General features: G+C 35.0%; 2 pseudogenes across 2 annotated transcripts; one reads left to right on the top strand and one right to left on the bottom strand.

Annotated features, from left to right (window-relative positions):
- Positions 1 to 2,655: 2,655 nt before the first annotated feature.
- LOC143596062 (GDSL esterase/lipase At1g71691-like) lies at positions 2,656 to 5,053 on the top strand (annotated as a pseudogene). Its single transcript, XR_013146640.1, has 5 exons — positions 2,656 to 3,268; positions 3,378 to 3,505; positions 3,924 to 4,161; positions 4,233 to 4,482; positions 4,669 to 5,053. The product of XR_013146640.1 is annotated as a GDSL esterase/lipase At1g71691-like (transcript).
- A 3,615-nt stretch (positions 5,054 to 8,668) lies between these two features.
- Positions 8,669 to 13,160, bottom strand: LOC143596065 (stromal 70 kDa heat shock-related protein, chloroplastic-like; annotated as a pseudogene). The gene is made up of 8 exons (XR_013146641.1): positions 12,579 to 13,160; positions 11,550 to 11,802; positions 11,390 to 11,469; positions 11,150 to 11,292; positions 10,909 to 11,007; positions 10,628 to 10,817; positions 10,148 to 10,545; positions 8,669 to 9,193 (listed from the first exon to the last, which is right to left on the bottom strand). The product of XR_013146641.1 is annotated as a stromal 70 kDa heat shock-related protein, chloroplastic-like (transcript).
- Between the last annotated feature and the right edge of the window lie 5,099 nt (positions 13,161 to 18,259).

Genomic DNA, 18,259 nt, shown 5'->3' with positions numbered 1-18,259 from the left:
CGTTGTAAATAGTCTTGATTGTGGATACATTACTTAAATTCCGCTCCTTAAGTACTGATAAAATGTCATGTGACGCAACATTCATCTTTGTCAAATATGCAACCCAACTACGTTCATCATCGGTAAGTCTCCTTGCATATGCATGACCCTCCATATACTGTGAACGTTGATGGTTATGTCCATCGCAAATCACCGTTAAGGTCCACGCATCATACTCATCCGAATATCTTCCTTCTAATTCGAATGGGCAATTAATCTTTTTTGTGCCGGACGCCTTGCTTGATTCCTGAACTCTGTATTTTCCGCCACGATCACATATGAGTACAACCTTGAAGACGAAACCACAAGGTCTTTTATTCGACCTTTTTGTGACGACGACAACACCAAGTGAGTATCCCAACTTTTGTACCCATTCCACCAAATCTTCACGAGACCGGAACACCTACAAATTAATAATAATAATAATACTAGTATTAAAATATTAAAATAATAATAATACTAGTAATAAAAGATAAAAGTTAATAATATAACAACAATAAAAATAAAAGTTAATAATATAACAACAATAGATGGTGTCATAAACTATGTTTTTTAATGGATTTTGTACCTGATTAGTAGCAAATTGTGGTGTAGTCATAATAATTTCATCATATCCCATTGAACCATTTTCATAAAAAGTAGACATCTATTCAAATAAAAAAAACATAATTATTAGAAACTCAAATATAAAAGAAATAAATGTGTGACATAAATAAAATAAAATAAGTAGACATAAAGATGGAGTGCCTGTTGTGTAAAACAAAAAACAAATCAAAAAAGGGACCCTACATATCTTTTGTGAGGGAAACCGATTTATACAAAATATTGTAAAGTTAAATGATGTATACAACTACTCCATATAAACACTTCTTATAACCCACCAAACACAATAACCCTAATATTTTCTTCCCAACCCAACCCCCAGAAAATACTATCTCTTCCTCCCATCCCAGCCGCCCCATTTTCCGGCCAAAACCGCCGGATATTTTTTCCGGCCAAAAACACTACTCTATAAAAACCTTTTTCCGGCCAAAACCGCCGGATTTGTGTTGGTTTGATTTGTATTTTGGATGGCCAGATTTGTATTTTTAGATCTGTGGTGGATGGTGGTGGATGGCGGTGGTGGATGGTGGTGGATGGCGACGGACGGTAGGGGATGGTGGTTGCAGTGGTGGATGGCACTGGCAGGGGATGGTGGTGTGTGGTGGTGGATGGTGGCTTTGAATTAAATATTATTACCTTATTAACTTATTAACTTGTATTTGTTTACTGATTTGGAATATCAAGTTTTTGATTGAAGTATTCTTATTTATAATACGTAGATGTTCAAGTTTTAGTGATATGGAATTAATGTTAACTTTCTAACTGTATTTTTCTTTTCAATACAAATGGTGTTTTCTAAGGTTTGTATCTGATCAAGAGAGAAAGTGATTTGGAAAGTTAAATTGAAGTTTTCAAAGATAAAAAAGCTGATCATATCTTGTTTGACCAAAAAAAGAGGAAAGCTGACAATCTTATTTCTCTTTCTCTCTCCATTAAACTTTTCAAAGTTGACCCATTATGGTGCATATAGCAGGGCCCTTATATATATGTAGCAAGGTTACCGGTGGCTGTTGACGCTAGGTAATTATGTTTACCTAATTAGTCAGAGAGATGAATTAAATGCCTCACATGCAATTGCCCTGGGAATCATAACGTACCAATCCAATTGCATGCGGTCAACATGCAATTTCCCTTTTTCATTTACACCTTCACTCCCATCCTCTTCTCTTTCTTTGGAACGTAATTTAATCAACCGCAAAACAATATAAAAACACATAGCTTACTGGTTTGTCCTAACAAGTGCAAAAGTCGAGACGATCAAGTGGTTTTCCCAAAAGAAGACTCATATTTGACAATATAAAGACTGAGAAAGAACTATATATGGTTGCCTTTTGACGATATAAATTTTTCGAAAACCAAATACGTTGAAAACATATTTCTCACAATTTCTGACACGATTCGAAGCATGGCAAATAAATTTCAGTTTTTAGGCTTGCATATCTAATTTGTTTAATAAAGTAGTTGTATTCAAGTTGACCTGTTAACTCGTTTATTTGAATAGGACGACCTTTCAATGTGTTTAATTAAACAAGTTGAGATGCTAATTAATTTGTTTAACCCATCATTTTAACAGCATACCAACCTAATTAACACATGTCCAACTTGATTGCTACCTATGTTTGGAATGAGCTAAACAAGCCATCTTGGGTTATATGTCTTTAACCATGTATGAGTCAGGGTAATTAGTTTACTAAGAATAAAAATAGGGTCATGCAAACACGATTAACACCCTAATAATAGAACATACTTTGCTAAACAGTGTTTTGCTGAAAGGAAAATTGGGTCCTCTTTTGATTACTTTTTCGGTTTTCGTTAACTAATTTCACTCAAAATGTTGATATATCAATATATCAATGATAATGTTGAACTATATCTCCAATGGAATTATAAATACGTACTTTTTTCTTTATAAAATGGGATGCATCAATGTTTTAGCATACTATAATCATATATGTTTTTAAGAGGTCAGAATATAGATTCTAAAAGTAACAAAAACTTGTTGGTAATTAACATCTTGTCGAATGGTACACTAGACAAGTTGTACTTACTAGAACATGAAGATGATGAAGAAGCCATATAGTTAGCTAGGGTGGTAGATAGATAAGTAAAGAAAGGTACACTTCAATTTCCATACTTATTACCGCCATTCAAATTTACAGGTGAACACATTTACTACCTTCCAACTACCGCTCAGTACCCTTCCTTAATTTATTTACTTCTCCTGTCACCTTTTTGTCAATCCCAATTTCACTTCCTCTTTCTCACAACTCACACTGAAAACCAACAACTCATTTCAGTATGATCATCATCAGGTTGTTTTCTTGCTTGTTATGGCTCTTAGTACTTTATGGATTCTTGTTTAGTGCTAATGTTCATGCACAAGATTATGACAATGATGGTGATGGTGGTGGTAATGTTTTTGATCCACCTGCGCCTGAGGCGGCCGCATCAGCTACGAAGGAGATGGTACCGGCGATGTTCGTGTTCGGAGACTCGCTTATCGACAATGGGAATAACAATGACTTGGCTTCTTTAGCTAAAGCTAATTATTTCCCTTATGGGATTGATTTTAATGGAGGTCCTACTGGTAGATTCTCTAATGGTTACACCATGGTTGATGAAATTGGTATAGATCTTTGAATCTCACTATATATACACAATATATGTATGCATATGTGTGTGATTATATTCTTCAAGTAAAGATCTATAAGATGTTTGTTTATATTTGAATGCAGCTGAGTTACTGGGATTGCCTTTGTTACCAGCCTACTCCCAAGCATCAAGTTCAGCAGATCAACTGCTGCATGGTGTTAATTTTGCTTCTGCTGCTGCTGGAATTCTTGATAATACTGGTGGAAACTTTGTAAGTTTTCAAATTTCTAGTAGATTTCAAATTTCTAGTAGATTGTGTAGGAGATAAAAAAGAAGATGATTTGCTAATGTTGCATTGTGTATAGGGTTATGAGGTTCAAGATCTGTATCATTTTAATTGTTTACAAACTACCTTTTGTTCATAACTAATTAATATGTTAATTTCAAAAACTTTAAGTTGCATATATGTTAATTAATATGCATGTGTAGCTTTTATAAATTGTTGTACATATTTTATTTAGTTATATTTATTTCTGGTGTAAATATATTGTAATTCACTTGTTTTCTTGTATTTATTGTCCATTGTAATATTATATAAAGTGATCAGTAATACATGATTCACATGTGTGGCAAATTTTTATAAACCTTATAAGGTATCAGCCTGATATTCTTCATTTTCTCTTGTGTAGGTGGGTCGAATACCGTTCAATCAACAGATAAATAACTTCAAAAATAGTTTGGATCAAATAAGAGACGCATTGGGTGCAGCCGATCTTGGTCAAGCGCTCTCTCGGTGCATTTTCTTTGTGGGAATGGGTAGCAATGACTACCTAAACAACTATCTCATGCCAAATTACCCGACTCAACCAATACGATGGTAACCAATACGCTGATCTCTTGTCCCAAGAATACACTAATCAGCTAAAAGTAAGTCAACAATAATTACCTTCATAAACATTTGAACATTGTAATAACTTGTGTGTTGTTGTGCTGAATAGCAACTTTACAATCTTGGAGCCCGGAAGTTTGTTCTAGCCGGGATCGGGCTGATGGGTTGTATACCGAGCATCTTAGCACAAAGTTCAACAGGAAGTTGCTCGGACGAAGTGAACCAGCTTGTTCTACCTTTCAATGCAAATATGAAGACCATGATCAATAACCTAAGCACTAGTCTTCCTGATTCAAAATTTGTTTTCATCGATGTTCATAACATGTTCCAAGATATACTCACAAACGCTGGATCTTATGGTACTAATACTTTACACTCACATAAGTAAACTAAACTATCACAAACAAACGTACCCAGTAAAATCTCACTCATAGAAAAGCTCCCACTAAGATCCCGACTCTAAAATCTTTTTTATTTTAGCTTCTTTTTTTTTTACTTTTTCTAAAACCATGAAGGTATTTAAAAATCTTGATTGTGTTTTGTAGGTTTTAGCTTGGTGAACCGAGGGTGTTGCGGAATAGGGAGGAATAGAGGGCAGATAACATGTCTACCCTTTCAAACGCCATGCCCGAACAGGAACGAGTACGTGTTTTGGGATGCATTCCATCCAACAGCAGCGGTGAATGTGTTAATGGGAAAGAAGGCTTTCAATGGCGGTACTGATGTTGTTTATCCCATGAACATTCAGCAACTAGCAAACATTTGATGTTCAGCATTATGCACACTCATATGATATCTATCCACCTAGCTATGAAGAAATTTGTGTTTCTTTGTTGTTTTTTTTTCGTCAGATGGATGACCTTTAAATGTGTTTGTATTTCTTTGTTTTCAGTTGAAATTTTTAATATTCTATAGACATATTGTCTTTTAAATCCCCATAATCATCAAATCATTACACATATAACTGGTTTGACTTTGATTGACCCCGAGCGTTGACTGCAGCATGTTTTTACGACATAGGAAAATATTTTAGTTTTGCAAGTAACATGACACTGATGGTTTGAGATGAAGTGAGAATCACATAGATAAAAGACAATACTCTTTAAAGAAGAGTTTGATAGATTTCTGAATCGGGAAATCCTTGTTTTGGTAACTCAAATTGACAGGGTGGAAAGGCATCCAAATTGAATGAGTAAGTATTAATCAATTTCGTGTTTCACGCGTATTGACTTTTGATGACTTAAATGTAATGAGTAAAATTCACTAAAACTGAAAAATCCTGTAAAGTCGGGGCTTCACATCATAAAATTTGATTTGACGAGTTGAGAAAACTATGAATTTTTCGTCTTTCTTTTAGAGCCATGTAACTTCACACGTCAAAAGTTGTGCCTGTTAAAATTTTAGCCATTTTATAATATTACACCTTTTATATAGTTGAGTCATGTTCACTAAATATATTTAAAATTGTTTCGACCTTAAAACTGTTTCGAATGACCGTAGAAGAAGTGTTGCGCAATTGTAATCAATATTGTCACAAATCATCATCCCACCACTCTTAGAAGAACACTTTTTTACACGGGAACCTCAAAGAAACGGTATACATGTTTCAACCATCTGGATTCAAAGATCCTAAACAACTGGACTCATATTTGCAAACTACGAATATCATTATACGGTCTCAAATAGGCATCATGCACATGGTTCTAACGTTGCAACATACTTACTGAAATGTGGTTTTAATAGTGCCGTTTCAGACTCCTCACTCTTCATTTACAAGCAGGGCAACAAAATGGCATATTTATTACTTTATGTTGATGACATATTCTTGACCGCTCCCCACTCGAGCCTTCTACATAATATTAATTTTCTCTCCAAGGAGTTTGACATGTCTGATCTCAGGACACTACATCATTTCTTGGGTATTTCGGTTAAACATCAGAATGGGGGCTTATTTTTATCTCAAGAAACCTATGATGAGGACATTTTGGCAAGAGCTAACATGGTAACCTGCAAACGGGCTACAACACCAGTTGATACGTTGTCCAAATTAAGCGCCACCTTTGACCCTCCTTTTGAAGATGCTACTCTATATCGTAGCCTGGCAGGCGCTTACAATATCTTACCATAACCTGCCCAGATATGCCATCCAACAAACAACTATGTCTCTTCATGCACGTGCCCCAAGAGTCCCCCTTTCACTTTCTTAAAAGGATTTCATGGTACACTTGGGGGATCGCGTCTCACCGACTACACATTAAGCCTTCTCGGTTCACAGCCCTCACCGCCTAATCTGATGTCGACTGGGGTGGATGCCCCCAGACACGAGACGATCTACCTCGGGTATTGCATTATTTTGGAACTAATATGATCTCATGGTCGTCAAAACGTCAACATACCAGTTCGAGATCCATCATCGAAGCAGAATACCCTGGGGTTGAAAATACAGTTGTTGAAACTAGTTGGCTTCGAAACCTACTTTTGGAATTATAAGTGCCTACTCGCCAAGCCATTATTGTTTATTGCGATAATCTGTCTGCCGTATCCGAGAATCCAGGTCATCACCAAAGAACAAAGCACATTGTAATCGACATTCATTTTGTTTGTGACAAAGTACGAGTTGTTGATATTCGAGTACTTCATATCCCGACAGATTATCATTATGCAAACATTTTTGCAAAAGGATTATCGCGACCACATTTTCTCCGAATTTAAAGGCAGTCTTTGCGTTCGTGATCCTACTGCTAAGACTGAGTGGGTATCTTTGTCAACACATAAGTTACAAATAAATCAACACATAATGTATATAGAAAAATGTATTACATGTATGCTTGTATCATTATACATAAATTGATTTTATTTATATCACAAAATATATTTTTCAAAAAAAATGAACTTAATAAAAAAAATAATGCACGTGCAAAAGCATACCCAAGAACACTCCATCTATTGAAAATTTATTCTCAGTGCCATATATTTCAAGTCAAAACTTGAACCCGTAACAAGTTTTACGATAAATCTATTTGCATTCTCAAATTTTTAAAAATATTGAGATTACCGTTTTTTCACCCGTAACAAATTTGAGTCAAATGTAGTTAATTTCTACCAAACGATATATTTACTAACTTTTAACCGGTAACGATCAAATTTAAGTTCTATAAAAATTCCGAAGCAATCATTGATAAAAACACTCAAGAAACTAAATATGATAAACTTTTTATATAAAGTGATTACTATCTTTACAATTAACACATATATGTATAGTTTACTAAATTAACCGAAAACATATAGATAGATTTAAATCATATATTTATAATTTATAAATTTATATGACAATGTAAAAAAATCAATAAATAAATAGATTTATTTTTAAAATAATGGATCAACTTTTAAGCATATATTTATAATTAATGATTAAAAAAATTACTTCGTAAATTGAAAGCATATTAGAGTTTTTTTTTTATTTAAATCTTCAACAATATACATAGTATAATATGTTAATAATAACTTTTAAAATTATATTCTATTCAGTATTTAACAAACATGGTTTTTTGTTAATTTTTTAATTTCACAAACAATGTATAATAATATATTATGTAAATATTTATAAAAGTGTATAGATATAATAAATATAATTTAAATTATAGAAAAATAACTAATTAATCATGTTATAGATATAATATAAATGAAGTGAAAAGGAAAGTGAATAATTATTACAATATATATAATTTTGGAGATTAAAATTATGAGGATTAATCAAAAACTGACATGTGTCTACAATTATTTTACTTTATTAAAATATACATATTTCCTTTTCTAAATTGCCTCGAAAGTTTGTTAAAGCATCTCCAATGCAATAGAGATGTTTGAAATAAAAACTCATCTTCTCTTTCCTACTTACCCACAACTCCGTTTAAACTTTCATTCTCTCTTATCTTTTTTTCCTTTTTTTCTTCAAAAACCTACACTTCCCTCCATCTCTCTTCCACGTGGTCACTCTCTCCTTCATTTGAACTCTCTCTCTTCTCCAGCTAGGATTCTATATGGGTAGACAATCTTTCATTAGAGATGCCCTTAGGCACGTTCCTGTATTGAAATTTTTATTTCAAGCTATGTGTAAGAACATATTTTTATTTACAATATTTTTTTATTTTAAATTAAGAACATATTTTTATTTACAATATTTTTTTATTATTTAAAACGTGTTACTTAAATAGTAAACTAAAATAACTTAGCTGTTAATTTTTCTAATTATAAAATTATAACGCACAGAAGTTGTTTACAACTAGACCTCGGCGCCTATGGCCTCTTGGTCTAGAGATCACATGATTAACCCATCAATGATGCAGGTTCGAGTCTTACAAAGTAAACATCATGTGGATTTTAGTAGTAGATTTTAAGGGGTATGTGTTCGTCGTTCAAAAAAGAAAATCGGATATCAGTATCCTTCGACGAACACACCCCATGTGAATCGTAAAACTTTGTTAAATTTGTAATGAAGATTGTTGTAGTATTCCGTCTCTCAATCTTCTGGAAGACAAGCAACAATTGGCAAACAATAACCTCTATTTTACCTCCTTAATATTAAAAAGATCTTATCAAACATGTTTTAAGGCGGTACAAAACAGGGTATACATATTTACAAATTAATACACCTGCTAAATAAACACAATCACCTCACTTGCTCTCACTGAAATCTGCATCAATGACTTCACCATCTCCATCATCAGAAGAAGTCTTACCAGTGCCATCAGTTTCACCACCACCGGCTGCCGCCGCGGGGCCACCAGCTTGGCTATAAATAGACTGACCCAACTGCATCATTTCTTGGTTCAATGCAGCCATGGCATCCTTCATGGTCTGAGTGGACCCTCCGGCTATCGCATCTTGTAGCTCTTTCAACTTCCCCTCAACCTTCTGTTTGACATCGCTTGGTACCTTTTCTCCCAATTCTTTAAGCTGCTTTTCACATTGGTATACTGCTGATTCCGCTTGGTTCTTTGTATCAATGGCCTCTCGCTTTTCCTTGTCTTCCTTTGCATACTTTTCTGCTTCCGCCACCATCCTCTCCACCTGCAATCAGAATGCAAAAGACGCATGAGAAACCGTTACCAGCAAACTCACAGGACTCATACCCTTCTAAACAGCAGGATCAGGCAACAGGTTGGTGGCATTCGGGCGTTTTTAAGGCAAAAAACTAGTGGAGGCTGGATGCGAACTTGATACCTATGTGCTTAAGGGTGTGAATTTTAGACACGACACGGCCCTAACACAAAACTTGCGGGTTTGGGTTTTGGTATAAACGTGTTCTGGTCAAGTCTCGAGTCGACCACGTTTAGCTACAACCCCTCGGGATCACGGATGACCCATTTGTGTTCATAAATCAAATTGACTGGGTATGTTTATGCCAACATTTTAAAAACTTAAAACGAGAAGTTGACATAAAACTTTGTAACTAAACTAAAACTTTTTACGTTGTATTTTTTTATTGTCATAACATTATCATTTTAGTAATAATATGTGTACCCATCAAAGACTGGGTTCGAGCCTCACAAAAGGCAAAAAATGGAGAATAAAACAAGATAAGTAATAATATGTGTACCCATCAAAGACTGGGTTCGAGCCTCACAAAAGGCAAATTATGGAGAATAAAACAAGAAAGTATTAATATGTGAAAAGGTAAAAGAAAACAACAGTTTCAGTCAAATAGGTCATGTTCAGGTCAACCCGCAAGTATTCATGTGTTGTACAGCAAGTCTAACACAATTTTCAGGTCTATGTCGTTTTCGGTTTCATTTCGGGTTGAACTGGTCAACCCGTGAACACGACCCATTAAGCCCCTAAACAGTTTTCAAAACCCAAAAAACAGAATTTTCGGTTTTTAGTATTGGTTTGGGCCCAAAACTGTTCCAAATCAATCCATGCACACCCCTAAATACTTCTACTAGAGGGCATTAAACGTTTAGCACTGTATCACCCCCAAAAACTAAAATCAATTGATATTTAAGTAACAAACATAATTGATACCTCATCCGAAGGCAATGTACTAGCGCCCGTGATAGTGTATCTTGTTTCTTCCCAGTCCCTTTATCTATAGCCGTGACAGAAAGGATTCCATTGGCATCAATATCAAACTTAACCTCAATTTGAGGGACCCCACGTGGCGCAGGCGGGATACCATCAAGTCTAAAGCTTCCTAAAGACTTATTATCACGAAAAAACTCTCTTTCCCCTTGAAGAACATTGATTTCAACACTTGTTTGACCATCGACTGCAGTTGAAAAAACCTCGGATTTTGAGGTTGGCAATGTTGTATTCCTAGGGATGATCTTTGTCATCACACCACCTAATGTTTCTAACCCAAGTGACAACGGTGTCACATCCAACAATACTATGTTGCTAACATCACCAGACAAAACACCAGCCTGCAAAATAATAACCCATTATATTAGACAATTGTGTAAAGATTTGGAATTAATATAAATTTTTTAAACATTTTTGACTAACCTGAACTGAAGCTCCAAGAGCGACAACTTCATCTGGATTAACTGTCACATTTGGTTCTTTTCCAGTCATCTTTTTAACGAGTTCTTGAACCGCAGGTATACGTGTTGACCCGTCAACAAGAACCACTTCATCAAGATCTTTAAGGGAAAGATTTGCATCCTTTAAAGCCGTTTCAACCGGGGTCTTAAGCCTACACCAAATCAGATACCCAAAGTTAAAATCTTTCAATCATCAACTAAACAGATTTTTTCAACCTTTTTCAATCTTGATGATTAACGTACCTGTCTAGTAAATCTGAGCACAACTCCTCAAATTTTGCCCGGGTTAACGTAGTGTCAATATGCTTCGGGCCGTCTGATGTTGCTGTAATGAAAGGTAAACTGCAAGAACGCCAACAAAAAAGCAAGTAAGAATCTTTATTAACACCAACAACAATCAAGAAACAATAATCAAAACACAAGAAAAAACGAATATTTAATAGTGGAAACCAATTATTTTTCACCAAATGGAAAACGGACGTACCTTATATTTGTTTGGGTCAAAGTGGAAAGCTCCATTTTTGCTTTCTCTGCCGTCTCGGTAAGACGTTGAAGAGCTTGTTTATCTTTAAGAAGATCAATACCCTCATCCCTCTTGAAACTTTCAGCAAGCCAATCAACAATCCTCTGTTTATATTTCAAGAAAGATTCAAACTTTTAACAACACTGCTCAATTTCTGCATAAAAAATCAACCGTAATGTTCTAATCAAAGAGTTCTTTTACCTTGTCAAAGTCATCTCCTCCTAAATGTGTGTCTCCCGAAGTCGATAGCACCTCAAAAACTCCATCCCCAACCTCAAGAACTGATAAAATCCAAATCGTTAAATATTCGTTCAAAAATTGAACAAGTTTGAGGTAACTTGTAATTGAAGCATACTAATACCTGATACACCAAATGTACCACCACCAAGATCAAACACTAGAATCGTTTCATTGTTTTTCTTTTCAAAACCGTAGGCTAATGAAGCTGCGGTTGGCTCGTTTATTATGCGAAGAACTTCAATACCCGCAATCCGGCCAGCATCTTTCGTTGCGGTTCTTTGGGAGTCATTGAAATATGCAGGCACTGTTACTACTGCTTTAGTGACCTTATCACTTAAGAACTTTGATGCATCATCCACAAGCTTTCGCAAAACCTAATCGCAATACAGTTGAAAGAGTAACAATTAGCTAATCAAATCATCTCTCTTAATTTACTGATATTCGTATAAATAACTTCAATAACCCTTTAACTAATATCTCATAGCAACCCCCTCAAACTAGACGTCGGTTTCAATTCGATGTCAGCTTGAAACAAACGAATGAATATAATAATATAACACTAACATAGATTCTTGTTGTCCTGCTTGTAATATCTTTTATTCTTCATATTTCTTATAATATTTACTACTATTTTAAAATTCAGGATCTGTGTCTAGTTTAATTCTACTCTGGTTTTCTAAATTCTCATAAAATTGGATTTTTATAATCCTAACTATGATCTATTGACCGACAATAATCCATACTTGCATCCTGACCAATTATAATTATAAGTTTCACTTTTGTTGACTTTTGTTGCCTGCCAAGAGCAATCCCGGTGGCATAATCCTCATAGATTTACACTTGATTTCATTCAATTTCTCTCACAATAACAATATTATTAACAAAATGTAGAAACGTATTTTTTATTCATACCTACATTTCATTAATTTATTCGGCATGTTTGGGATTGGTTCTTTAAAATGTTTTTTGCTTTTTGGAGAATTTGATCAAAATGCCCTTCCAAAAGGACTTAAAAGCACCCAATTTGATGCTCTTAGAGGGGAGGGGGCATTTTGAACATTTTGCCTCCAAACACCCCTTCATATAGTTCCTAAATCAAAATTTTAGCCCATTTTGGTTATAAACCAAAATCAACTGAACCGATGCGTACCTGTGCAGAGATCTCTTCAGGGGCAAACTGTTGGACAATCCAACTTGACATTCCCATTCTCATCCCTGAGCACTTTATACGACACCTCCATCATCTTCCTCCCAATAAACCTCTTCACCGAGAAGAACGTATTCTCCGGGTTCACCACCGCCTGGCGTTTCGCAATCTGGCCCACCAACCGATCACCGCTCTTGCTGTACGCCACCACGGACGGCGTCGTCCGCTGCCCTTCAGCGTTCGTTATGATCGTCGGTTGCCCGCCTTCCATTGCCGCCACTGCTGAGTTCGTCGTCCCCAGATCGATTCCCACCACTTTCTCGTTCACCACCTTTAATACACGACCACGTTGTCGTTGTCGTTGTTGTTGTTGTTGAGGTTTTGAAACCCATGATCTTTGGTTAATAATGGTGGGTTGTCCGAAAAAGGGTGTTTTTGGTGACGGACGGAGGGGTTTGAAGGAGCATGAAGTGGAAAAGGTGGTGGACATGTTTTATGTTGTTTACTTGTTTGGATTAAGGTTGTGTTAGATTAAGAATGTTGTGGAAGGTTAGTGTGTTTATGTGTGTTGAGTTAGGTGGAAGGGGTTTTATGGGAAAACATGGAAGAGTTGAGAAAGAACTAGGGAGTGGAGTAAATTGGAAGGTAGTGGAGTGGAGTGGAGTGGAGAAGGCTTGTGATTTATTTAGATTTTACATTTTAGACACTGGTTGATGATGCATGGAGGGTTCTTTGAAACAGACAAAACAAGATCGGATAAGGTTAAATGCTACTAATATTATAACTTTCTGTGTTTAGGTTGATTTAATTGAAGCTTTTAACATGTCAATTCCTTACGAATTTAAGGAAGTTTATTCAAGTCAATTCAAAATAGTAAACGGTTCAAATTTGGTTCTACTATAATCGGTCAATCTAAATAGCTATAAAAATATTGAAAAAGAAAAACATGTTTTATCGGCTAACACGTCATAAAATATTATATTTTATTTTTCTAAAACATTCAAAACTCACCAAATAAGGAATATTAAAAGCACCCATCTCTCGTACCTCACCACATGCGTGTATCACTCGTTTTTCTAGATTTTGTCCAAGAACATCTTTGAAAATGAGCACTAAAAATGGCTTCCACATTAGACAAAAACTAATGACACAAAAAAACACTAGAAAACAACCTCTAAAAACATATTATTATGGATGCTCTAATGACTATAACAAAAATTTTAATTTAAAAATGTTCAAATCAATTATCACTGCTCTTACTACTCGATTTGAATAATGCTATGGTCGTCACTGCTAACACAGCAACACGCCCACCACTGCCACCATTGATTTCATCTTTAGCAATGTTGTGGTTTTCAGGATTGCATAATTTATGAAAAACGACCAATGGTTTTCCATAAATGTAATGTTCCATACTTAATAATAATACATTTAGTAATTATAAAACAATATATCGAGTTAAGATACGAATGAACTTACTATAACTACGCTCATCTATGTCAATAAATTACCATTGAATAATATCTATAATAAATTTATAAACAATAATGCTTAAAAATGAGAGTAGATGTTAATATTCATAGATCTTTAAATGCTTTTTTGTGTACGACACTTAATTGAAAAAAAAAACGTGAATATATTTATCATTGCATTGGGAAGAAGGAAAAAAAAGCAAGAATACAAATATTCAATGTGGTAGAAATGTGCCACACGATACTTTTAATAGAGTAGATAGATGAGCGTATATCTCTAAATCAGTCGAAGAGTGTCATGATGTGTATGTCTGTGTGTTAAGGGATAAGGAAGTCCTTTCAAAATGGTTAATAATCTGAAAAAATAGGGAAATAAGAGTTTGCTTTACAAAACGCTTTAGATTAAAAAAAATTGAAGATAAAGAAAGGAAATTTCTTACTACTTTTGGGTAGTAAGTTGTTTATTTTGAGGGTTTGAATAAGTCATGGTTCATGGATGTTGTTTGATTTGTTATTAAAGTTGATTATTCACTATTTGTCAAAAATCAATTGCCATAGAAATTCGTATCTAATCAAGTCTAGATATTAACAAGATAGGATTTAGAGAATTTGCAGCCATTATGGTTGCTTCTATGTAAGCAAAACTTAGCTCTATCCTCTAAGAAACTCTATAGACATCGTGAGATCACCCACTCACCTTCTCTCTCATCCATTTCACAAAATCATTCGGTTCCCCATAGGTCATTTCATCCACCTGGAATTTCGTCTTGAAAACTACCATTTCTGCACGTGGACCTCCTTTATCTCCAAACATTTATGCGTTCTTCATTGTGGATGGACTTACTAAAAACATGAGTTGAACAATTAACATGCCATTTGATTTTCTTTTAAGAACATAGTATATGTTTTCAAGAAAACAATAATAATAAACTAGTAAATGTGGCATGCACATTGCGGCGGTAAAACACCAATAAATGTATGAGTCGTATTCGTTTTGGACAATTTAACGTGCAAACCTATTAATCAGTTTAACTAAAAGTATACACTTTCTTATAATTTTAATGGTGTTAAAAGGTAAAAGAAAGTTTAAGGACTTTGTGTTATTTTTCAAAGTTCAGTGGTAAAATTGAGAAAAATAGGACGTGGTGATTGAACGTTAAAGAAGTAAGAAAATAATTTAAATGAATAGTTGAGTTTTGGCCTAACATTTTGTTTAGGAATCAATAGTTAGATGACATATTGTATTTAGGAACCAATAAAATCTTACAAAAAAATTGAATAGCGTTTGTGAGTACCCTAACATTTCCTTTTTTTATATATACTAGTCTTATGCCCTATGTGTCGCTGCTATCAACACGACTCAGTCAATATTCGGTGAATTTGTCAAAAAACTTAAATCAAATTAGATATGCCTCAAGACATTTGTGTTAAAACATGTGTATTCCCTCGTGTAAGAATGTCTTTGAAACTATATTAAGTGCTTGTTGCTTTGTGCGATAAAAAATAAGCAACACCAGTACGCGTTACGTAGTAGTATGAATTAGTATCGGCCAGTGAGTGACTGCTTAGATTATTAAACTTCAAGTCTCCTAAAATTACATAAATAATGTTCCTTGTATTTCTTGTTACAAACATGTGTACTTGATGTTTAAATTAATTAATGATAATATTGTCACTTAATAGTGTCACATTTGTTTTGAGCAATCTATAAGTCACACTCGGGCGTATTCCGCTTTAGCAGGGGTGTTACATACTAGTATCAGAGCCGTGACTATAAGATAGGACATTAGACGTTTTGTTCTTGTCACACCCCGACTTAGGGTCTAGAATTGTGACCACAAGTTGGTACCGGTTTTTAACTATATCAGAGTTGCGGGTTATTTTTAGCGGAAAACTTTGGTTATAATAAAATATTAATTTACATTGAAAATTTACTTGGGAATTAAATACCCAAGTATTAGTTTACAAAACACTTGTTTATATTACAAGGATTTCATTATAAAAAAACCGAGCCATCTAGTAACGCGAGCTTCTATCTCCATGATGACTACAATCCTTGCTACTACTTACTAATACTTAGTTACCTGCAATAGGTGGGAAAAGTTACGTCAGTTATGTGCTGGTGAACACGTATGACTCTCAAAATATTTAAAGTACAGTTACAATACAAATATAGTTTTTTGTACAAGCTCAGCATAAAATATTTCATTCCTGGGATTTGTATCACTACCCTATGCACACAAAAGTGTTCCTTGAGCCACGTAGCCCCTAATGGAGAACTAATTATGACTGTTAGCCCGACGCCACGTAGCCTTTGACTGTTTAGGCTAGACAGTTATGTATGGATCCAGACACATGTGTAATCGGTCTGAGTTGCTTTTTATTTTCTATCTTGTATTATAACGTTTTAGAAATCACGTAATCTCATGTAAACGTTGACTGATTCTTTAAGATAAACAACCCTTTATATTATAGAGTATAAATATGTTTTGACTGTTTGTAAAGGTTTAACGTATTCACATGTACCGTTGGTGTGCGTTTGAAAACCTTCTTGATTGTGTGTGAGAATGATATTAACCTATACATAAATAGGTTCTTATAAATATTTGAATGTTGTTTCTTGATTAAGCTATTGCCCTTAAGTTTAATTTAACCTTTATAAAGTTTTCAACGTTGTCTTTGAATGAAAACATTTGTTTTAATGTGACGTTTGATATAGCATGCTTTGGCTTAATAGGTTCTAACACGTTGGTGAGTTTCTCCAGGTAAGTAAACGAATCTCGCGATTGATTGGGATTTATACGAATTACTTTCCTTTGCAAGAAACTCACTACTAGTGATATCCCCCTTACAGTTACTACATGCCTGTCAAAATATAATTTTGTTAACATTACTTCGTCAAGAAGTAACGTTTATGAAAACTCTTTGTGAATGTTATAAAATTCTTTCAAGGTTAAAGGCCATAGCCTCTCCTTAATGTCTAAGCTATAACTTAAATAACTTAAACATAATCCCTACCTTAAAACGAGCACTCGGAATGGTAATAATAATAATAAGAAAAAGAGCGACAAGTCATTGACAGGGCTTCGGGACTTCGTTTCTTGCACGCTCTTCGAGAAAACTAGTCATCGGTTGGCCGGGTAAGTTGGGCACATGTTTCTAGGTTAAATGTGTGAAGATTAAGGTGCTTTTGGGATGAGGAGGCTTAATCCTGTAGCTGCCCTATTTATAGGAAAAATCTAACATCTTCGCGCGACGCTAACATTATGTGATCTTCGCGCCGCGCCAAGATCACTTCTGCCACGTGTTGACACGTGGCTTGCATCATCGTTCCACGTGTTGACACTTGGTTGGACATGTGTCTCCGATTACTTAGCAAGGTTTCGCGTAGCGCTAAGATCTCATTTTTTTCGTTAGCGTGGCTCTAAGATCCCCTTAAGTCGGTTACTGTTTGGAGATCTTAGCGTAGCTCTAACATCTTCAAGTTTAGATCTTAGCGTAGCTCTAAGATCTCCAGCGCCGCGCTAAGATCCTGAAGATCAGAATTTTTATTTTCAGTCATTGTACTTTATTGGTTTGGCATTTTTGGTTAATTCTATGATGGATTTTTACGTGATGTTACATCCTCCTACCTTTTGAATAATCGCGTCCTCGAGATTTATTGAAATAGATGTGGATATTTCTTCTTCGTTTCTGACTCGAGTTCCCCTCCCATCTAACTTTCGTTAGCTTGAGTGGCTCTGGCGTATAATCCGCATGAGGTTGAGGTGTTACACTCATTCATTATAACCATTAGCCACTACCACCCAACACCATCACTACTACCACCACCGCCGCCGCCAAGGGGAACGGGGGAATGATTTTAGGGTGTTTAGAGGGAACGGGATTTTTTACGAAATAGATGAACCATTCTAATCCCAAACAACACAAAATAATCATTCATTCACTTCCAATATGTTAAGTAAAATAGGCAATGTCATGACAATAATCCATTTCATATCCTCATTCATTCCATTCCTCCCATCCTTTTATTAAAACATAACTATCTCAAACTTTTTAAGTATAATTTAATTGTTTTTTAAGTAATCGGTATTCTTATATGGAAAGGGTAGCATGTTGATATTCCGTGAATGTGAGCTACTAAAAAAATCAATAATGACTGTGTTGCCCTTGTGCGGGATTAGATTAATACAAAAAAGTCTTTAGTGTTGC

Source organism: Bidens hawaiensis, unplaced genomic scaffold (genome assembly GCF_021521415.1).
Source record: "Bidens hawaiensis isolate Kalapana, Puna unplaced genomic scaffold, B.hawaiensis_p1.1 tig00045991_1, whole genome shotgun sequence".
In the NCBI taxonomy this organism is placed as follows: Eukaryota; Viridiplantae; Streptophyta; class Magnoliopsida; order Asterales; family Asteraceae; genus Bidens; species Bidens hawaiensis.
The sequence above is the reverse complement of the archived record's forward strand: the minus strand, read 5'-3'. Positions and strand labels throughout refer to the sequence as shown.